At 46.6% G+C, this 19,459-nt stretch overlaps 1 protein-coding gene across 1 annotated transcript in view; it reads left to right on the top strand.

Annotated features, from left to right (window-relative positions):
• Positions 1 to 19,459, top strand: part of LOC138528287 (nicotinamide N-methyltransferase-like) — a 215,109-nt gene that overhangs the window by 92,781 nt on the left and 102,869 nt on the right. The gene's annotated exons all lie outside the window — the stretch shown is intronic.

Genomic DNA, 19,459 nt, shown 5'->3' with positions numbered 1-19,459 from the left:
GTGACTGCGTATGCTAGAGACAGAGAAAACTGTTCTCTGCATACATACATGTCTTCGAAAAGAAGGAATCGGGCTGTTGAGTGTCCTATCCTTTTATCTTCTGAAAATCTGTCAAAGTGAATGTTGAGAAACTGAATGCTGTTGTCACGTGGGTATGTCTGTAAGCCAACAACTGTACCAAGTGCTCCATTAACTAAACCTTTAGCATTACTCTACAGTTTAAACACAATGTTAAAATCTTCTCCAAACCAGCTGTGTTAGAGATAGAGTTTTCTAAGGTATTTAGTCCTGCTGTGGCTTGTTGACACATAGGTACTGTCATATCCTGCATGTCTAGATTATCTGTGGAGTAAATTTGCAATAGTGGTTGCATTTCTTTTTTCAGCATTGTTTCATTGAATTGTGCACAGTTTGCTAGAGTTGGCATTAAGGACATGATGTCCTTAATGCCGGTATTGTCCCGGGAGGATAGCTCAGCGGCAGCGTGCGCGTCTTGGAAGCAAGACGACACGAAGCAACAACAGGTTCGATCCCCGGGTCCGCGCTTAGAAACCTCTGGGTGTTTAAGCGCGTTATAAATACGTAACTAAGACAACAACAAAAAAAAAAAACACAATGGAGGTCATAACGACCCAGGCGGTAAGTATCTGATATTACCGCCATGGCGTAATGAACGTTTACGCCGTGGATCGATGGCGGAAAGAGCGTCACATTCCGACCCATCGCGCACGAGCATTACGCCATGGCGGTAATGTAAATTACGCCATGGCGGAAACGGCCCCTACCGGCATCGTACGCCACGCAAGGTGCACTACCGCCACCCATCTTAGCGGCGACCGTAGTGAGCGGACACCGTAGTTAGCGGTGACCGTAATTAGCGGTCACCGTAAATAAGCAGAACCGGAAGTAGCGTCATCGCGGCGGAACGGGAAACAGCACGGTGGCCATCTTGAAAAACACAATCCATTGCCATCCTCCCCAACCATACCAGATCCAACCCTGAGACCTGTCCCAACCCATCACCCACCCAATTACCTACATAAAAATGTCCAAAATTGTGAAGAAGGCATGCGATCGGCAGCGCCAGGACCGATTTTCTCGGGAGGAACTGACCATGCTCGCTGAGACTCTTCAGGACAATGCTGCCGTAGTATTTTCTACGCAAATGACCAGGCCGGCAATAGCCAAAAAGAAAGCCATATGGTCCCTGGTGGCAGAGCGTGTCAGTGCGGTGGGGACTGTACCCCGCAACCCACAGCAGTGCAGGAAGCGGTGGGATGACCTGAGGCTCCGCGTCAGAAGCATCATCTCCGCTAATCGCAACCTGGGCCTGGCTACTGGGGGAGGATCTGACTCCCCAATCAAACTCCAACCATGGGAGGAAATATGTGCCAGCACAATAGGCATGGAAGGCATCGAAGGTATAGGAGGGATGGAAAGAGGAGCGCCGACATCAGGCGATGAAGGTAGGTGCCTCAAATCAAGACATGCTATAGTCACTGAAGTCCATTCATGTGTAGCACAATGTTGCCCTAGAGTGTAAATGCAACACTTCAGCTGGACACTGCCCACAGCCACATGCGACCTCCACCCTGTATACATGTAGCATGCACACCCTAACTGCAGGCACCCACATACCTCCATCCTTATTCCACACAAAAGGGAGACAACCTGCATGCCCCTGCCTCAAATGTGCCTCATCTAGTGACCAAAATCATGTCAATCATTGCCATTCCAATGTCCGCAGACCCATCAATAACGCTCTCCCTCCTTTGCTCCACCACAGGCTCAGAATCCAACCCCGAGGATGAGGACACCCCTGCCACAAAAAAAGCCAAGAGGGCCAAGACCACTGTGCACAGACCCTCCACCTCAGCTGTAGTGAGCCAGACCCCGCAGCAGGCAAAATCATCTGCCAGCACACAGGACGGGCCACCGACAGGCACCCCAGCAGGCAGCAGGCCAGCAGCAGCAGCACCACACGTCCCCACATTGTCCACCACCGAAGGCACCGCCTCTGCAGGCAGCAGCACCATAGGGGAAACAGCTGCCATTGCAGCATGCTCTGACTCCGATACAGAGGAGCCCGATGTTGGACGCACCCCCACTGCCTCATTCCCCCTGTTTGTCCCATACCAGCCCCCATGAGGAACCCACACAGGGGCACCCAGAGGAAGAGGACTGGCCATCCACCCCATGCCCCGCTGAAAGTCCACAGGAGGGGAGCAGCCCCTCCGTGACACCACCTGGAATGGGCATGGCCCAGCAGAGGCAACAGTCCCTTGAGGATGTCATTGCACGTCAGCAACAGCTGTCCACGCTCCTCAATGAGCATGCTGCGGAATGTGGGGGGGCTAGGGCAGCCATAGAACAATCTACGGAGAACCTAAGGTCCGAAATTGAGCGGAGCACGGAGACCCTGAGGGCTGCAATGCAGTCCACCTCAAGGGACATTTGTGGGGAACTTGCCGCCGTGCGCCGTGTGCTCTCGGAGCTGTCCCACACCCTTCAGGACATGTATGCACGTGAGCAGCCAGGGACATCCTCCGCTGCCAGTTCTGCCCAAAGCAGCCCCGTCCGACGATCAGGACGGAACCTGCGCTCCACAGGCAGGGGTGCCCCGGGGGCCGGGAGAGGGGGCCTGCAATAGCGTGTGCCCACTGTTACAGGCATCTTTAGCCACTCACAGGGTGCGTGTTGGGTTGTTCAGGGGGGAGGGGGGAGGGGGGTGTGTTGGGGTGTTCAGGGGGGAGGGGGGAGTAGGGAGGGGGGAGAGGGTCTGTTGGTGTGTTCAGGGGGAGGGGGTGTGTTGGGGTGTTCAGGGGGAGGGGGTATGTTGGGGTGTTCAGGGGGGAGGGGGGAGGGGGTGGGTCACAACAATTTACAATTGAAATACATATTTTCCTTTTTCCCAAATCAAATGTGTGGACATTTTCATTGCATATGTGTGCTTTATTGGTTTACAGTCCACAGTGTGCATGACCCAGAGACACACAGTGCCCCAAGTGCCGTCTCCATGTGATACACACCAGCCGTGTGTGCTAGAAGCATTGGTCGATGATATTTTGACGCATTTCACACCCCTCCTGTGCATCGCCTCCTCCATGAGGTGCGGTCCCATCTGCACCCTCCTCATCCTCATCGTCAGGTGGTTGCAGTTCTGCGTCAGGGGGCAGGGGCACATTTCGTCTGACGCACATATTGTGTAGCATGACACATGCCATGACCATCTTTGCCACCTTCTCATGGCGGTACAGGAGTGCCCCGCCAGACCTGCTGAGGCAGCGAAACCGTGCCTTCAAGAGTCTGAATGCCTGCTCAATGACCACACGGGTACGTGTATGTGCACGGTTGAAGTCCTCCTCGTGCTGGTTCTGTGGGTTCCGGACTGGTGTAAGGAGCCACCTCTTCAGGGGATAGCCTGCATCACCTGTATGTGGGCGAGAATGTATGTGTCAGTCATGACGTCTAATTCAGAACATGATGTGCCACCATGGCTTGCATCCAACTGTTACTTTGGACCACTTCTAAATGTACTAATTGATTCACACTATGCAGCCGTTATATGCTCATGGCTCTCATGGCCTGTTTTGCATGCCATCAACCAATGTATGCAGAGGGGTCGAGTGCCTTGTGAGTGCCCATCCACTGTGTTCGTTCATGCCGTTTGTTTTGGTGGCCTTGCACGTGTCCTGTGATGTCAATGCTCACATCATTGCAACATTGCTGTCGGCCTCATCATGACCCCAGTGAGCAATACTGATGTTGATAGGGACATTTTGGGGGCCCTTCTGTCTGTGTAATGGTGTGTTGATGTTTCTGTCCGTCATGTGCCTCCTTCGTGCGCAGTTATGGGGGACAGGCCTTTCGGTTGATGGTGTTTGGTGACGTGCATGTAGGTGCATTTCGTTGTAGTCAATGTGGTCTGAATTGGTACAATGCACTTGCAGATGGTTGTGTCAGGGTTGGGACACGACCTCATTCACATGGTAGGGCTGCACACATCATGTATTGGGTTTACTGGTGTTGGGTGAAGTTTGGGTTGCTTTAGGGTATGATCTGGCTCCGTTGTCTCTGCTACTCACAGCCAGGTGGAGTATGCATCATTCCCCCCCTTTCATCCAGGTGGAGTATGCATCACCCCCCCCTCTTTCAGCCAGGTGGAGTATGCATCATTCCCCCCCTTCCAGCCCAGTGGAGTATGCATCATTCCCCCCCTTTCAGCCAGGTGGAGTATGCATCATCCCCCCCCTTTCAGCCCGGTGGAGTATGCATCATTCCCCCCCTTTCAGCCAGGTGGAGTATGCATTGGTACGTCGTTCACCTACCCACTTCACATTTCCATGGTCATGACATTAGACTCACCGAGTAGCCAGGATCTTGGGCCTGTATGTCACTCCATGTAGCGTGGTATTGTGGAGTTCCTCAGGACCATTGAATCATGGGTTGCTCCGGGGAATCGGGCACAACAATGTGTGATGATCCTGTTGGAGTCACAGACCATTTGCACGTTGATTGAGTGGAATTGTTTCCGGTTGCGGTACGGTACCTCCATGGCATGTGGAACCACCAATTCCACATGGGTGCAGTCGATGGCACCAATGCAACCAGGTATGCCGGCTAGTGCATGGAAACCCACTTTGGTGTTTGCAATCTCCTGGGCAGTCCGTGGTAATGAGATGTGGTCGTCTGTGTGCTTGAGGAGGGCATCGAGCACTTGGATATGTGTACATGAGAATAATGGTTGTGAAATGCCATGCAAGTGCCCCACTGTGTGCTGGTAGGTGCCTGTGGCCAGGAAGTGGAGTACAGACAATACCTTCAGTAGGGGTGGGATGGCGGTTGGTGTTTCTATCATGCTGACGATGTCGTTGTGTGTCATGTCTACGATGGCAGTGATGGTGTCCCGGTCCAAACGGTACAGGGTGTGGATCTGCTCAGCAGTGAGGTTGAATGGACTGGCTCTGATGCGTGGGATTGGGGGCTGCCTGCGTGGTGGCACTGGCTGTGCTTATGGGGCTTGCTGGCCCTGCCTTGCCCTCCTTCTCCTCCTGCGTCTCCTCTGTGCTGCCTGTTGTTGTTGTTGTTGTTGGTGTTGTTGTTGTTGTTGTAGCACTTGCATTGCTATCAGGTCCTCCAGCCCCAACATTGCTAGTCCTATTGGTATCATTGTGGAGTGTGACTGGGTGTGGGAAGGTGTGGGGTGTGCTCTTTTTGTACTTCCTGAGTCTGTATTGCCTCCACCTGGGCTGTTTCTGTGCACCTGTGGCAGCTGGATTCACTTTACATGGCCATTTACGGTTGGTTCGCGATGGTGTAATTAGCACCATGGCGGTAAGGTACTTAACGGGCTGGGTGATGGCGTTAGGTGCATGTCCGCTTGGGTCGGCATTCGCGTAACTTTTTACGCTATGCCAGAAATTACGGTGTGGGAGGGTGTGTGCGCGCATCCTTGGAGCAGTTAGCGGCAGCGTTAACTACAATGCCGCTAATGGCATCGTAGTTAACGGTCACGGGTCATAATCGGACCTAGCGGAAAACGATGGCGGTAATCATTTACCGCCATCGTTTTTCACTTAGCGCCAGGGTCGTAATGAGGGCCAATTACGCAACTAAGAAAAACAAACAATTCCTGTAACAGCGCCTCGATGCCTGCGGGCTGTGTGAGCGCTTTATAAATGTAAAATAAATAAATAAAAAATGTTTACATTTTTGTGTGCTAATTATTCCATGACATCAGTAGCACATGTGTTATGCCCGTATAGCTCCTGGATGTGTCTGCTATTGTAAATGTTGGCATAGTTGAGGTCTGCAGACTGACACATGTTTTCAGTTCTCTGTATTGGAAATGTTTCCAGAGATTTACATTTCCTATGCTGCCAAGAGTTTTACGGCACAGGTTGTGTCCTAAGGTTTTAAAAATAGGTTCACGTTCCACTGGTGTTAATTGAAGAAGATCTCTGAAAACAATAACGTGTTTTCCTCTAAAGAGTTCTTCATAGTCTGTTTTAAGGACCTCTTGCAATCTGAGCATTTTCATTTGTTTCAAAACTCTGCATAGCTCCATAGCAGCTTCTGCTGAAATATTGTAGTAGTCTAATTTGATATGGTGTTCTAATGGAAGGAGTACTAATCAGTGTAAAGTGACACCACCTATGATGTAGGCAGCTAAACCTGTGGGGGCAGTTACAACAGCTGAAAGCTTATTGGTTGTCAATTGTGTGAGGAACTTGCTGATGATTTTTATTAGGAATGTTTTGCCTGAATTAGCTTGCCCACTTACATACAACAGGTTTATAGTTTTGACAGGTACAAGTTTTAGTTTTGTGCTGCACACTATGTTCAATTTCTTTAGTTAGGGAAATGCTACGCTGCTCATTGTTTAGTTGTGATTTCAGTAGAGAAAAGTTTTCTGCATGTTCCTCATACTGACACATGGTGTTTTGTACTTCAGTCATGGATAATTCTGCCTCATTTGCTATGAGTGGCTGTCCAAGTGGTTCTTGGCTTCCTGTACGAGAAGGTTGACTGCTCTCAGGAGTGTCAATATTTAGTTGTGCTTCAAGTTCTTCTTCTTGTTGGCGTTCATTGTCCAACATGTTTTTGTATTACGTAAAGTTTATATCTGTTATAGTGCTTTCACTTGCATTGAAAGCATCTTCATAGGAGGCATGGTTGTCCAATCAATGTTCTTTTTTCTCCATGGACATGTAGTACAGTTCTCTATGTTGAGGTGTAATTAATGATAGCTTCATATGATTAATCAGGCTGTGTTTGGTAAGTTTAACCCAACTGCCCTCACAACTTTTGACTATGTATTTTCCTTTTTTCTCATTTGGTTTAATATTATGTATGAGAAGTTTTGGGCTATGTGGTATAGGCACATGGTTTCCAAAGCAGTACTCCTGTTTGGGTAATATTTGTCCAATAAGTTGTTTTTCAAAATGTCCTGGCTGTTGGGATCATTTTTGGCTATTGTTTCTATGGGGGTCATTCCGAGTCGGGTGATAGGGGATACCGGGCACCGGTAAGGAGACCGGTGCCGGTAACCCCTACTGCCCAATTCCGAGGTCCCCTAACGTGACCCGTAAGGTACGTTTGGTCAGACCACACGTCCCTTAAGGGTCCTGTTAGGTGACCAGGGCACAAATAACCGGCTTGCCATTCGTGAGCCCGTTATTTGCACCCTCCCCATTCCCATTGAGCCCCATGGGGACTCAAATGGGAATGGGGAATGGTTTGGTCAATGGGGACTTACCGGTCCCTCCAGGGTCAGAATGGACCGGTAAGTCCCCATTGAACCACACCGGAGTCGGTACCGGTATGGGAGGCAGCCATGGAGCTAATTTCTCCATGGCTATCACCATACTCGAATGAACCCCTATGTCTTGGTACGATTTGAGAGCTCTTTTTCTGGAAGCAGGACCAGGGCTTAGCCAGACTATGTTTTCAGATTTCCCATAGAAGGCGGTGCTGGTTAAATGGTCTGTGGCTTCGTAGCAGCCAGATTCTCCATGGGAGAGTATTTTTATGCCAAAGCTGTACACATTTTGTGAAAGTGTTTTGTCAGACGATATGTCATCCCAGAGGTCTTCCAGCTCTCTTTTCTCTGCTTTGGTTAAGTAGGCTGTGACATATCGTGCAACTGCAGTGGAATTATCTGCAATGTACTGCACATCCATGTTTGCATTCCATAGGGGGCAATGATTGCATTGTAATAATTGATGTCCTTTGATGTTTAGGGTCTTTTTAAGCAGTATGTGTTCTTAGGTGATTTGCCTTATACACTGAGTCTAGCAGAACACATGAAGCTGTTCACGTGTCCTTTTGCTGAAACTGGTCTAGGGAAACCAACGTGGCATTTGGCGTAGTATTTGCCTTCGTTTTTATATTTGCGCTGACAATGCTTGCCTTTGAAATTGCAAAATGTGTGCATGTAGGTCACTATGCGTACTTTCTGTAGTGATTTGGCAAGTGACATGTTTTTGAATGAACTGCAAAACAGTGGCATCACTGTCCTGACTAAATTTAGGAGCATCTTTAATCCATAAAAGCATGTGGATGTGTGGTGCTCCTCTGGATTGATATTCTTTTCTCCAAAAGAGGTGTTCCACTTCTTCGAGGGGAGGAATTGTTTTATTACAAATGAAGTGCAGCATGGCAATAAAGCGATGATGGAAGTATCTTAATACATTTACAGGATCAAGAGAGCAGAGTTCTCCTGGTGTTTTCAAGTTTATTCCTGCTTTATTTTTGTTTGCTATGCGTAGGAAATTGTGCAAGTCTTCTCATGCATACTCTGCACAACTTAAAGTGACAAACCATGTGGGTGGGTCAAGGTTTCATAGCATACACCGCACATCTGCATGATGTCAAAACCAGTATTCTTTCATTCCACCACATGTTTGCCAAGATATTTGTAATACTTGACTGTACAACTTCATAGTTCTCTCTCTTGCACCTTTTGAAGTAGCTGCGTAGCAGACATGTTTAGAAAATTGGAACCTGTTTTCAATGTGTGTGCAACTCAATAACATAGAGTTGTTAGTTCACTTTCAAAGAGGAGTTGGAATATGTATCCAATGTTTTGTCTGAATCTGGGGTCTTCAGAATACATTTGTAAAGAGCAGTATTCTGATGCTGTTATTTGTGTGCATCTTTCATCATACCTTCCACCTTTTCCAGTGGGGAAAAGTAGAGGAAAGGCTTGTGCTTCTACACTTTTTTCCCATATGCTGATTGGTGATCCTTTGGTTTGCCACATTTGATATGTTTCTAGAGCATCGTGTATGGTGTCTTTGGTGTGCAGTGGGTGAATTGTATACTGGTCTAACAAATTGGCTGTAGTAGGATCTAGAAGTTCAAATTGGCCAGTTGCTGAGGAATCCTGAATTATTTCAGCGATTTCTCTCAGGTTTTCTTCAATGTTTTATTCTTTGTAGTATTCATTGTTGTCTTTAAGATATTGCAGGGCTTCTCTAACTTCCACTAGTTGCTGCCAAATTTTTTTTTGTCTTTTGTGGGTACTCACTAGGATTATCAAAGATTGATCTATTGGCCGTTGCACTCCTAGAGTGTCTACATTTTCTTTCAGATCTTGCGATCTAATGGTAAATAAACTACTTTGCCACAAATGCCTTTCAGTAATTCAGAGACAGGCAACTTCGCTGTTTTCGGTTGAAGGTGTAATGCCGCTTGAAATGGGTGTACTGTTTGTATTATAATGCTCTCATGCAAATTAGGCTGTTGGAGTGCATTTGGCAGTGGGAATATTTCCGAGTTATTACTTATAGCTTGTGAAGGCATTTGGTTGTTGTCAATTTTTGCACTACAGTATGTGCACAGTATTGAGGGATTAGTAATTTTGTATTTGTTTTCTGCTATAAAACAGAGAGCTAATTGGAGCCATTGGGATTCCTCATTGTCTTCCATTTTGTACATTAACAGTTTTGGTGCTCTTTGTATAAAAGGTTCTGCGGCAACACACACATACTTGGTTTGGTACTTCAGCAGATGTGCTTTTAAACTTTGCTATTTGTTTTTTGTACGTGCGTAATTTAAGGTTGACATCTGCAAGGTTGTTGCTACTCTTTTCTAGATTTACTGGATTTTGTAAGTGCTCTTCAGTTCCAAAATATGTCTTTTGGATGTGGACTATTTCTTCGAGCAGTTCTTTGGCTGTACCATGTAGGAGAATGTAATTTAAATGGTCCAGTGCTAAAGCAGGACTTTTTGCATAGTACAGTTTGTGAACAAGATTTCGTAGAGTAGAATGGTGTGTTGCTAACATTTGGTGGAAGGTGCTTTTGCAAGCAGGTCCAGAAATGCAGGCTAATGAATGTCCTTGTAGTCCTGTGTATTTGCGCACTGGACAGGAGTCCTTAGTTTGTAATATTTTAATTTTGACTTTGTCGTTTGGCTTTCACATACTGATTGAGGAACTGCCGTAAAGATTTCAAAGATTGCTTGTGCACTTTACACATTGATGTGCATGGCATTTGTAGACAGAATATATTGGTCCAGTGCAATGGAGACTTGATACAAAGTTTGCTGGGGATATTCTTGCGAGCAGTGTTTCTTCTTCCATAATGGTATTGTTTACCTTTTCATACCCTCGCCCACTGCTAGTTATGGCAATTGGGTTTGTTTGCTCTTGTTTTATGCCTCTTCATTGAAATATGGCTCTGTGCTGGTGGTGTGACACAACCCACCTGTACAGACGTTTCCAAAGGTATCGATTGCGTCTATTGCTAAGTACTTTTTGTAGTTCAGTAATTAATTTTGTTAGTTGTTTTCATTCTGTTTAAAACTAAAGTTAATAATTTCTTTTTGAGGAGGATTGCACTGTCTTTGAGAGCTTCCAGGATCAGTTTTCTCCAGTATGTTTTACTTTAGCGCTAGTATACAATCTTATGTTTCAAGAGATGTCGTAGTACGCAGATGATATGGGTAGGTGTGTCAGATGGAGTCGGAGAAGTGAGCCAGTAAAAGGAGAGGTCCGGGGACCAAGGTAACCGCGAATTCCGCCATGTTGGATTTTACTGCATGTTGCAGGATTCGATTGTGAAAGTACGAGAAACAGGCCTAACGTGGAGCTGCGGCTCTGTCCAGTTGATCCAGAGAGAAGCCATAATGCCAAGATCACTGGCAACTGTGCTGGGTCAAGAATAGTTAATTGAGTGCAGCTGCAGAGCTCAGAGAAGCTGGGAAAGGAATGTTAGGTCCAGGGAAGAGTTGGGATGAACCTTCTGAAGGATGAATTCTTGTAAACATGGCATGGGGTTTCGTGTTGCCAAGGGGCCTGGTATAGATTTAGAGCACTACTGCCGTCACCGGAAGAGCGGTCATCCTATTTCAACTATAGGCGCTGCACTCTAAGGATCAATAAATAAGCTAAATATAAAAATAAGAGCAGTGCCCCGATCACATCACTCATGGGTACGTGGGTTCCTCGAGACATAAGGGGGGAGACGTGCTAGGGCATGATTTGGGATGGGAGGAGCAGAGGTGATGCCAATACATGTATCTACAAATGCAGGGAGCTGTCTCTGTGTGCCAAAGTGTCTGGTATAATTAGGAGGACCATTGTATTATCCAAGCAGAGGTAACCTTGCTATTCATACTTTTATCAGGCTTTGAGTGGGTTGCACATTTTGTGATGGTTAGGACTATTTACTCATTACAGAAATTTAACATGGTAACAATGTTCCTGTTTTTTTAATCAACTCATGAGGTTTGTATTGTTTATGTAGTAGGTATGGTGTTTAGAGGTATGTGTTTTAGATAATGTGTGACCAATATGGTAATGAGATATAGGGGATCATTAGAATGGTATATAGTTGTCAGCCAATGTGAAGTGTGGGATCATTTTGTAACCTTTATCATACAGAGTTTTGTTAATATGTCGTTTTCCGCTCTAAAAGATGTAACTTCTTTGCATAGGCGCAGCTCCTTGTTAGTTTGGTTCTACAGGACCGTCTTGTACTTTTTGCATGTGATAAAAGGTTGTTTTCTTTGCAAACAGTGCATCGATTATTATTTATATATTGGTTTAATAATATTGGCTAGAGGTATCTCTTCGGACAAGAGGTAAGAGGGCGTCCTAAGTAGTATTTATTTATTTGGACATGTATCGCGCACTACAGCCTGGGGGCATCGAAGAGATGTCACAGGAAAATGAACGTGGGCGTAATTCAGGGTTACAAAAGAGCCGCCCAAAAGTTTCTTAGTTACAGGAAAACAGATATTACAAACAGTTATCTAGTGCCAAAAACAGGAGTAAAGCTGACCCCAGTATTGCAACAGGTTTGGGGGTCCGGCTAAACCGTAGGGGGCCAGGTACAGGTTTATTCGGAGTCAGACAAATAGCAAGGCTTTGATTAGTATTCGGAAGGCAAAGTGCAAATCAATGAACCTGATGTTCGGTGGTAGGGCATTCCAGTGGGATGCTGCCAGGGAGGGGAAGCTTGTCCTGCCTGCACACACTCTCTGGGTTTTAGACAGGGACATCCTATTGGCGTAGGCAGTCCTGGTGGGCATAGTTGAGTTGGACCTAGCTATTCTTTGGACCAGGTAGGGGGGTGCCAGGGCATAAAGGCATTTATGCGTGAGGGCAAGGGTTTTAAAAATAATTCTCTCTTTAACTGGGAACCAATGAACTTGCTTACGCACCTGGGATATGTGGCCCCTCTTGGAAATCCCAGTGGTGGCACTGAGGGCATTATTTTGTACCAATTGCAGTTTGGCAATATTCTTGCTAGAGGTCCCTACAAAGAGAGGGTTGCAGTAATCCAAACGTGACACAATTATTGCCCTAGCAATGGTAAGGCAATTCAGTTGGGAGAGAAACGGCCTGGCTCCATTGAGCAGTTTATAGTAGTACGCTGAGGATGATGCAACAGCATTCACCTGTCTATCCATGTTAAGATTAGAGTCAAGATAAATGGCAAGGGTCTTGACGGTTTGAGACACCATGATGTGGGTATTATCAATGGTGAATGAGCTGTACTGTTTGCCCAATTTGCAGAGGGTGGCAGGAGATCCAAATAGGAGTAGTTCAGTTTTCTCTGTGTTTAGGCAAAGCCAATTCTCTGCCATCCAGGATTGGATTGTTGAGTAAATGGAGTTGAGGGTGTTCATGTCGGACTGGTGTCATCTGCGTAATTGGTGTACGAGATGCCCAGGGCATCCAGCAGGGTGAACAGCAGCCTTGTGAATAGATTATATAGGGTGGGAGCAATGCAGGAGCCCTGTGGGACTCTGCACTTGAGGAGACTGAGGGTGGCAGAGGCAGAGTCCGAGAAGACTTTCATTGCCATATCATGTAGAAATGAAGCACTCCAGGCACAAACCTTGGGGGAGAAGTTAGCCATGGTGGTGAGATGGTGGCATAGTGTCTTGTGATCCACTAAGTAAAAGGCAGTGGAGAGGTCAAGGAGCGGAAGGAGCACAGGTTTGCCTGCATCTCTGAGGTCATCAATTTGATTTTTCAAGTCAAGAAGGGCCATTTCGGTGCCATGACGCGGACGGAAGCCAGACTGCTGCAGGCCAAGGAGACGGTTGTCTTCAAGGAATTTTTGGACTTGCAGGTAGGCTGCTTTATCCAAAATTGTTAGTAAAAAGGGAACATTCGTGATTGGTCTGTAATTCCTTGGGACAGAGGGGTCAAGAGAAGGTTTCTTAAGGAAAGGGCGTACCCAGGCTTCCTTAAGGCTGGTCGGGACGTGGCCAGACTGGAAGGAGGCATTGATAAAGGCGGTGAGGAAGGGGGCAAGGGTAGTGGTGCAATCATTGATGAGCTGGGCAGGGCATGCGTCCCCCTCGCAATTCGACGGTTTAATTTCATTGATAAGGGCAATGACTTCCGTTTCGCTCATTTCCTTGAATTCAAAGGGTGGATCTTCTAATGAGAGAAGGATAGACAACAACTTTGGGAAATCATAAAACAAAGAGGAATATTGATTGTTAGAGAAAGTAAGGGATAGAAAATGTGAGTTATGTATAAGTAAGAGAAATTAAGAACGACCAGAAATCAGGAGAACAAATGGAAGGTGGAAAGAGAGAGAAATACATACAAAGAGTAATGAAGACAGAAATGTATCTTGAGATACTTATGCACATAGACACGCAGTAAGAGATATAAAAAAGAAAGATATAGTAAGAGATTGAAAGGCAGATACAGGAGGGAAACAATTATTGAAAGGGAGAAAGGCAAATTATTTCTGATTGTGGATTGACATAAAAAGAAATGTTCAACTAAGTAGACTTTGATATATAGAGCTACGTGGAGTACACAAGGAAGGAGGGAGAAAAAGAGAGATACGACAAGAGAAAATGGGAGAGTAAGAGAGATATAAATACAGACAGAGGGATATATAAAGTAAGAGTGACATTTTGACCTATGTAAACATAGATATTATGGAAAATAGACAGAAATGAATTGAAATTGATTCAGGGTTAGAGAGAGGGGGGAAATTATCCAGACAGAAAAAAAATATGGCAGAGTTAGCAAGACTGAAAAGTGAGGCAGAGAGAGAAGAATAGAGAAGAAGAGAAACAAAAGCATATACCGAAGAGAGAAAAAGAGATAAGGTAAGAAATATTGATAGAAATAGACATTTAGTTGTTGGTAGTATGAGAATTTAAAAGATAGAGAAAACAAATTACAATAACAAAAACGAGAATAACCAAGACACAAGTAGACATAGAGAGACAGAAACACATACATATATATGGAGAAGCAGGTGGACAGACAAGGAGAGATGTGTACAAAAGGGGAGAGAGTATGAAGGTGAGTCCCCCATGATTCCCTTTTACCTGAATTCCAGCACTGTGGATGAACCATATTAGTACTAGGAAAGCGGTGTCCATCCGGTCCTGTTGGTGGTGTAGTGGGGGACTCCACATGCTGAACCAAGCCAGATGGCATACACTAGCGAGGGACAGGAAGCAGTTTGCCTGCACCAAGTAAGAAAGACCCCTCACGTTTAACGTGATGCCAGGCAGTGTAGAGCAATGAATGTGTGTGGTCAGAAACAGAGAATGGTGAGTATAAGAAAGTAGGGTGAATTAGATCCTTATATCAGGTGCTAGATGTAGAATAGAATAATGAGGAATAGCCTCCAGACTGGCCAGACAGGAGAAGAAGAACAAGGGTACAGACCTAACTCAGGCTGCAGACCACAACAAAGATAACTACAGAGCAGAGCTCAGCAGCGAATCCCCTCAGGCAAAAGAGGTTGTGTCACACTGAGACCTGTTTTTATGTGAAGCTGTGGCCATAGCGGACATACGCAGATATGTCGGTTGTCCATTGCAACAGACAATGCTGCCTGAACCGCGCATGTGCGGAAAGCAGAGACCGGACCCCGGTGCATGCGCAATGTGGGCAACATGGTGGTCTCCAGATTCACCATCCAAGAATCTCCCACCATCCACATAGTAACCCTTCTCATCTCAACAACCACAGCCATCTTCCCTAGACACAGCAATGAAAAGAAATGATATTGGCTAATCACCACAGTTTCCTTTCCATGCCAGGCATCCTTAAAAGACCCTGATGTGTCACGCCCTGTCTGCGGACTACCGCGCTGTCCGCAGACCCCGTAACACAGCGTAGCCCTTCTTCCCTTTCCAATTTAATCTTTGTAGCACTCACTTATTGGCTACTTTCAAGTAGTCACACACCCATCCACCAATCACATCCACAAACTCTACATCTAACTGAGTTCAACCTTTCAGATGTACTGTTGAACTCTCACAGTACATGTCTCCTGTTACTCACAGCACCTGCAGCAAAAACTACTATACAAATCTCCAAAATGTCTATTTGCAGATTCAACCACATGTGCATCTATCAACACAATAGCTTTATTGTTTTCTTTGAACAGAAATGGCAAGCACAGTGGAATGGATGGAGGAACATTTCCCCCATGACGAAATGAGTGTAGAAAACAACTGTAATGGTACAGGATACATTTTGTAATTTGATGAGATATCACTAAAACATGTTTTTCTTTTTAACAGTACATAGTGTGAATGGGGAAAAAAGTTCGGAATTACATTCAAGTGAACCTGAACATGGGCACAGACAGCCCGTAACTACAAATGCACAGAATGAACTGAAGAATTTAAAAATGGATGAACTAAATAATGCTTTTATGCAGTTGATGACGTTTGTGAAAAATCATGTGAAGGCAAATGTACAATATAACTGTGCAACTTGTACCTGTCCCCATCCACCCTGTCCCGACCGATCATCTCCATCAATTTCCCTAAATGAAAGACGCTATGATGAAACCTCAATCCCTTCCTCCGCTCATGAACAGTGTGTAGAAAATCCCAATCCTCCCATCTATGTTTCCCATTCCGATTCCCCATCTCTTTCCTAATTGGATGTATGTTTTTGTTTTCAATAAATATGTTTATGTGTGTGTACTGTTGCTGAGTTATATTTTTTTAAAAAAAGCCTAATATGGAGTCTGTGGACTGCGTGACTTTCTGGGGTGCCCATAACCAAAAGGGAGGTGCCCCCAGACACTGCGCCTGTCCGGACATGTCTGCTCGCATGTTTCGCAATTTTAATTAGTTTGAGGACTCCGCCCCTGTCCTGCAGACACTGGTACATATGCACAACTGATCTCACTGTGCCCCCGGACATTGAGCCTGTCTGGACATGTCCACTCACATGTGTCACAGTTTTAATTAGTTCAAGGACTGCGTGCCTGTCCTGCAGACACTGGCATGCATGCACACCTGATCTCACTGTGCCACCGGACATTGTGCCTGTCCTGACATGTCTGCTCACATGTGTAGCACCTTTAATTAGTTTGTGGACTCTACTCCTGTCCGGCAGACACTGCCACACATGCACACATTGGGCCTCATTACGAGTTTGGAGGTAGCCATGGTGCTATCAGCGCCATGGCTGCCTCCAAACCCGTGTCCGGATCCGTGTAGTCGGCATGGGGACTTACCGGGTCATTCCGACCTTGGAGGATGCAGTAAGTCCCCATTTGAAAACCATTTCCCCATTCCCATTCAAGCTCCCATAGGGCTCAATGGGAATGGGGAAGGAGCTAATAACAGGTCCGCAAATAGCGGGCCTGTTATTAGCTCCCTGGTCCCTTAGCGGCTCCCGGGAACCGCTAAGGGACCTCGGAATGCGGCGGTAAGCGGTTAACGGCACCGGTATCCTTACCGGTGCTGTTAACCCCTTACCGCTGCACTCGTAATGATGCCCATTGTCTCACGCCCAATAGGTGTCCACCGTCTGGGGACAGCCCTTTTAAAGGAACCCACCCATTACTGCTCCTCATTCTGAATCTGGCTGTCTAGGAGAGAGCACCTGCTGTTTTTTCTGTGATTGTTGGAGACCACAATGACATCTACTATGGCCACTGCCGCTGCACCACCCCCACCACCATCACCAACATCTGGATGGCCTGGAGAGGGGAACAGGCATGGTGATACAGAAGTGGATCAAGAGGAAGATGAGGATGAGGTACTGGAAGTCCCTCTCTCCAGCTCACATCATGAATCCAGGGTATGTGAGCTTTTTTACCACCATTGGGGGTGTACCAAAGGCTTGGGCAGACAAGGTTTGATGCACTGATTGCTTGGTTGTACTCAGTCACGGAAAACCAGGTTTGTACTCCTACGTGACCACCTCTATGCAGCGCCACCTCAGGTCCAACCACAAGGCAGCAGTTCGAAAGGTTGTACATTTCAAAGGGATGAGAAGGCTGAAAGCCACTACCTCATCAAGAAACCCACAGCTGATCCTTCTTGTCCAGCGAACTATCGCCCAATTTCCATTACTCCCTTTCTTGGCAAACTCCTGGAAAAGTTGGCCATCTCTCAGCTTAACCTTCATTCCAATTCTGTTGGCTGTCTCCATGACCACCAGTCTGGCTTCAGAGCTGCTAGAAGCACGGAAACTGCTCTCCTAAACATCTGTGAAGATCTGCTCATGAACCTTGACTCTAACATTCCCTCTGTCCTCGTCCTCCTCAATCTCTCTTCTGCCTTCGACACGGTCAACCATACCATCCTGCTCAACCGTCTCCGTGAAAACTTGGGTATCACTGATCAGGCTCTGGCATGGCTGACCTCTTTCCTCTCAGATCGACCCTCCCAGGTCCAACTTGGGTCCTTCCTTTCATCTATCTTACTCTCTACCTGAAGTGTTCCCCAGGGGTCTAACCTCTCGCCCTGGTTTTTCAACCAATACCTGGCAACTCTCGCCCACTGCATTGCCATTTTCTGCTCAAATTTCCAGTGCTACGCTGATGACACTCAACTCATTTTCAGGCTGCCCTCTGCCACCTCCTCTCCCTCTCTCATCTCTGATTGCCTAACTGCCATTCAAGATTGGTGTGCCGCCAATCATCTTTGTCTGAATGCCAGCAAGACGGAAATCCTCCTCATCGGCACACCTTCACCATCCTTTCCCCTCACTCTCTGGCCGGCCTCCTTTGGCCCTCCTCCTACCCCCACCTGTGAGGCTAAGAACCTCAGGGTCATCTTTGACTCCACCCTTTCCTTCTCCGCCCACATCTCTGAGGTCTCTAAAAAGTCAAATTTCCGACTGCACCTCCTCAAAGGTACTCTGGCTTTCCTCTCCTTCCCGCAGAAGCTCATGGTATCTCAAGCTCTGGTTCTCTCTAGCTTGGACTATTGTAACAGCCTCTTTCTAAATCTACCTGCCTCTACTCTCCGCCCTCTGCAACTAATCCCGAACAGGACTGCAAGACTTGTCCTTGGCCTCAAGCCCTGGGATCGTATCTCTCCAGCTCTGAAATCTATTCACTGGCTCCCAGTGGATGTAAGGATTACATTGTAAACCCTCTGCATTGTCCACAAGGCTTTCTGGGGCCTGGGTCCAAAATACCTTCAGCTATCCCTCCGCAAATACCTCCCATCTCGAGCTCTTCACTCCTCTACCTCCAACTCACTCAGGGTCATTCGTTTTTCTAAGAAACGAGCTGGGGGTAGATCTCTGTCTTCGGCTGGGGCCTCCCTCTGGAACAGCCTCCCTGCCACTCTAAATGAGACCCTATGAGTTCAATAGAGTTTGCCTTCCCGTTACACGTAACTGGAGAAGTTGCCTTAGTCCCTGGCTTAGCGGCAAATTTTATACCCGTTGAAGGAAAATAGTTTCCTAATCCATTAAGAGTTTTCAAGGGTTCTTGTTTGGGTGATGGAACAACGCCATCCAGAGCACCGGATGGTGTAATCTTCAACTGTGGTTTACCCTTGGATGTCAAGTTAGGTGTACCGGTGCTCTTAGTCTGTGTACCATTGGGGCAAGCGCTAAGAGGGACATTGGTGGTCTTTGTGTTCTTTTTTATTATTATTTTAGGAGATAAAGGATGCAATAAAAGTGAACAACTTTTCTGGTTCCTGGAAGAGGCGTGGCAATAGGCGCGTCAAGGGATGGTTGGAAAAAGTGGTGGGCGGGATATGAAGAGTGGGTGTCACCAAACTAGGAGAGTGAAGCAAAAAATAAGAGTGGTTAGAGAGTGTGAGCCTCAGAAGTAAGGTATACAACCATAAGCCTTTGTTATAGCGCTATGTTAAAAGCGCATAGACAATAAGTTGAATTACTTAAGTCCCAGAGTACAGCAACGCTCCACTTTGCGGCAACTGTAGCTTCTCCTTGCCGACTAGTAAAATCTGCGTGTCTGTAGCAGAAAAGGCAGCAAGGCTCAGAAAGTAGCAGCGTGACAGCCAAACAGCCAAGCCACTTACGGATCCACTTGGGATGCCATATATATTTGGTTATATTTTGCCAATGCGCGCATGTGTAGATAAATGGCAGGCACTCAAGTGGCTGTTGCTCATTACATGCTAACCTTTCTATTGCCACCCACTCCATCCCTGAGGACAGGGAGTGATGGGTGAATATGTTTATTCATGTCCTTTAATGCGGTCACAGAATGTACTGTCTGGCAATAAA

The sequence above is a fragment of the Ambystoma mexicanum genome, chromosome 7q (assembly GCF_040938575.1).
Source record: "Ambystoma mexicanum isolate Mex_15411 chromosome 7q, UKY_AmexF1_1, whole genome shotgun sequence".
Classification (NCBI taxonomy): Eukaryota; Metazoa; Chordata; class Amphibia; order Caudata; family Ambystomatidae; genus Ambystoma; species Ambystoma mexicanum.
This window is presented reverse-complemented; position numbering and strand designations above follow the sequence as displayed.